The following is a 4,541-nucleotide window of genomic DNA, read 5'->3' on the forward strand; positions in this document are numbered from 1 at the left end:
ATATTTTTCTTTTCTATCAAGTGCTGGCTCGTAGTTGGTTTATTTGTTTATACCAACTCAGCCTGGAAATCGTTACTTTAATCTCTGATCGCAGCCACTTCAGTCAAAAGCCATCAACGCTGTGTGCCCTTGTTCATATTTTCGATTATTTTAATGTCCATTTCGGTGGCTTTGTATATTTAGGTATTTATGATATTTTAAAAATTAGCATTTCTTTCGTGCAACAGTCTAAATATGCAACACTGTTAACGGTAGTATTATTATCAGCATTCATTTTGAGCTTCAATAAAATTAAAAGATCGTTAATTGCCCCTGTGTAATTCATAAAATGATAATTAATAAAGTAAGTGCCATTAATTGAGGAAAAAATCACCTCCTTTTACTATAGTTGTACTTAAAACAGTAATTCCTGAGAAAGTAGTAATCGCTTCGGCGGTACACATACTAAAATTGGAACGATACAGAGAAGATTAGCATGTCCTTACTAAGAACTGAACCCCTGAATCTTCATAGATGGTTGTGGTTTATATTATTATTTATTTGTATTTAATTAATACTAATTAAATTATACATATAGTATGATTTTTTTCTTTTCTTCTAAGCCCCATGGGTGCATGGTGTTGATTCATGTTGAAAACGGGTTCAGGGTAGACTCTTTTTCTGCACTCGTAGTACATTTTAAAAGAGGTTGAGGACATTTGATCATTTTGAAATAGTCTGTATTTTGTGTCAGTCTGTTGGTGATGGGCTCACCAAGTTTGTTGATTTATATAATTTAGTTTCTTGTACTCAGTCGAGCCTGAGTCAGTTAGTGTGTGTCTGCCTCCTTTGTGGCCGTCCTGTCTGTGTTAGTGTCCTAAATAATGGGCCCGTACAGCACTAAAGGCTGTAAAAAAATTTTAAGTCACCTTGATATAAATTCTGTCACAGTCGGTAGTTCGAATGTCGTATGTATGTGGTCCGTCTTTGAAGTGAAGTATTTCTTACTATACGTCTCATTATACCGCTCTGAAACTCTCGGAGCTTCTCGGCCATTAAAGGTGCTATGTTAGTGAGCATAGGTGCTCCGTAGAGCAGGGCTGGGCTGAGTACACTCTTGTAGGTTATTAATTTGTGGCGGAGAGAAAGTTTAGGAGAAGTTTGTAGGTGATTAAGGCTGTATGACTTGGACCTAGCCTGCTTGATCTTCTTATTACAGTGGCGAGCTAGAGTCAGGTGTCTGTAAAGAGTGACACCCAGATATACTATGCAGCCTGCTGGTCTAATAGACTTTAGGGAAAGGTCGTTTGTTCTTCTGGAAAGAGGAAATAATCTTCTTTAGATTAACTGTAGAATACCAACTGTATTATGAATTAAGGTCTTAGGATTCATAGATTATTTCATACTATTGAGTATGAAAGATTGTATTATTCCAATAAAAGTATTTTTTAAAAGGTAGGCGTTATGGTAACATTTTAGATTTACAAATATGTTTTTATTGCTGAATTTATTATTATTAGACTCAATAAGTAGAATTTAGAGGGTCGAGAGACTTCTTAATTTCTTGGCTGGATATTTCCTTTTTTAACAATACCAAGTCAAACCTTCCTGGTTTACCATGTGTATAATTTAATTTCTTATACTTTTGAACTGTATAAATGAATCAATCAATCTTTTATTTTAAACGCTACTTTTACTTCACAATTAATAATTACTTTACAAAACAAGATAGCTCGAGAAATCTAATGGCTCGTTTATTCTTTAACCCCAAGTACAATCGATCTCTATTAAACTTCGACTAATCTAGTTTACACTGAATACGATATAACCTATGCATGAATCTAGGTTACTCTTCATTTTATTTAACTAAATCTAGACCAGGCTTAATAGCTTTACCTTTCTAGAGTGAGTGCAACCAATCCCATTTCGTTTTCTCTATTTGTAAGTCAAATGTGCCAGTTGTTAGTCTTTAGAGGACCTCATTTGATATTGTCCGTCGTTTGATATAGCTAATGGGTTGGTTGGCAAAGACATAGAACTATTTATTATGGATTTTTCAATTTGTCTTTGCCCATTGCGCAACTATCATCCTAAGTGAAAATTGGTTTATATTCAATTGCTTATCCTCGCTATCACGATGTTAGTAGTTGTGTATTGTTGTTGCGCCTAACACCAACAAGTATAATTCTTTAATACATAGTTAATCAAATATATATTTTAAGGTCATGTAATGTCTTTTTTTTCTTATTACCTTTATTAAATAGACAAATACCATAATTAATATATAAATCTAAATATATACATACGTAAGATGCATCTCCCCCCCCCCTGTAATTTTATAATTATAATTACTATTCCTACATCAAAATACATAATTGCTGTCATATACTTTGGCTCAGTTTGAAAATGCATTTACGTTGAAATGTTATTAATAATATTTTCATTAGAAAAATGTTAATGTACCTAAAATTGTTCATTTAACTAATATTTTGTTTGAAATTCGTAAAGTTAAGATTATTAGCAATATCAAATAATTTTTATATTATTATAGTTCTGTTTTAAATGTCTAAAAATGTTTTTTTATCTAGTTTCTTTCTCTTTTTTAAGTTGCATTTTAAATTTTAATTTATAAGATCTAATGTATCTAATGAGATAACGTACATAGAAATAATCCCGAATTATAAATTATAATTGTTAGTCCCTGAAATGACAACGACAGAATACAAAAGTTAATTAGAAAAAAAAACTTCTTAGTAGTTAGCTTTAAAAGTAACATACTGTTAGTCATAACTACTGAATTATAAACTTTAACTTTGTTTATTACAGAAAGAGAGCGGTGTCCCGCGAAAGATAATACCGAGGAGAATGGGACTTACAATGACTTCTTTTAAGACAGATGAACTAAGCTTATCAGTGGACAAACTTAATCCACCCGGGGACGTGCTAGGGAAAAGAAACTGGATTCAGTCGGTCGTAAAAGGACAATGTCCTGAAGATATCTGTGGCTGGAACCTCTTTTGGTCACATCTTGTCCATGACAGTCAATGATATATCTAAGGAATGCCTCTTACAGAATATTGGACCAAGGTTTCAATTTTTTTTTTTAAATTCGAGCAATAACTTCAAATACCTATGAGCAATTTATTGACATAATTATTTATTGATATCAATAATATCAATCAAATATTCAAATATTTGGTAATGAAAAGAACTTAATTTCTTTAACGTTAATTCGGAAATTAGCACTGGCTTATAGTTGTCATTTAGTACTTGAGGTTATATAAATACTCTTATTTAATAATATCGATGTCTATAATAAATATTCTAAATATTGACATCATAAACAGACATAATTTTGACAGTAGTATATACGATTCAGACCTGGTTCAAGACTTGATCCAAGTTAAAAAGTTGTAAGAAAGAGAAGTCTTGAGTCTTTCTTACAACTTCTTTTAGAGCACTAACAGTTTCCTACCTACTAGAGAACCACATGTCGCAGGTTTTAATTTCCGAACAATAAAACTTGATACAGGAGGAAATGAATTTCAGTGAAAATTTTTACATGTCTAGATTTTGAGATTCCGGAAATGTTAGTCGTATAGTTTGATTCCTTTGTTATAGAAATTTAAAAAAAAAAATACTAAAATGTTTTCAATTTTCCAACTTTTACTGCATATGTTATCCTTTAATAGAAAGTAAGTCCTGTATATGTTATTCTGTAATAGAAGGTAAGTCCTGTATATGTTATCCTTTAATAGAAGGGAAAGAGCATTATTATCTGGAAATCGTTATAAACGGGAGCGTTGTAAAAAAACGTTTACTGCATATGTTATCGTTTAATAGAAGGTGAATCCTTTATATGTCATCCTTTTATAGAAGGGAAAGATCATTATGCTCTGGAAATTGTTATGAACTTAAGGAGCCTTGTAAAATACTTTTAGTGCATATCCTTTAATAGGAGATAAGTCCTGTATATGTTATTCTGAAATAGAAAGTAAGTCCTGCATAAGTTATCCTTTAATAGAAGATAATCCTCGATAGGGTAAAGTGTCCGCCTGGAGGCTTTGGTTATAGTCAATAAAATCTGTCCGCAGGTATTCTTCAGAGAGTAGATGTGCTGTGGATTATTCATAAAAAAATGATTTTTTTTTCTGGAAGGGTATAACAAAGGACATAGATTAATGGTGGAAGCTACGACGAGATGACCAATCTCAGTTATAAATCGTAACGTCACCAATGAGGATGATACATTAAGTTACAGCTACATACAGTATTCAAATCGGTCGGGGAAGTGCGGTCAGAAACCCCGCCGCAGCACCCAACCAACTGCTTCAACTACATGTACGTTTAACAATATCTAAACCATTCCACGCGATACTGTTCAGTTTAAAGACTTAGTTATGCGTTTATTTATATTATATTATAGTTATAAGTTTAGTTATACGTTTCCTAGTCTCCGGAGCAAGTTGGAATCTTTGCTTCAAATTTATTCAAATTAAAAATTAAAATCTGTACTGCTACAACCCATTGTAGGTTCAGTACTTTGAAGAACTGTTGCTAGA

General features: G+C 32.2%; 1 non-coding gene across 1 annotated transcript; it reads left to right on the forward strand.

The window, feature by feature from the left end:
• Positions 1-420: 420 nt before the first annotated feature.
• On the forward strand, positions 421-528 carry LOC112211344 (U6 spliceosomal RNA). Its single transcript, XR_002945563.1, has one exon. It is a non-coding gene; the product is annotated as a U6 spliceosomal RNA (small nuclear RNA).
• The last annotated feature ends 4,013 nt before the right edge of the window (positions 529-4,541 follow it).

Source organism: Halyomorpha halys, unplaced genomic scaffold, assembly GCF_000696795.3.
Source record: "Halyomorpha halys isolate HHAL.00 unplaced genomic scaffold, Hhal_1.1 Scaffold2223.1, whole genome shotgun sequence".
Classification (NCBI taxonomy): Eukaryota; Metazoa; Arthropoda; class Insecta; order Hemiptera; family Pentatomidae; genus Halyomorpha; species Halyomorpha halys.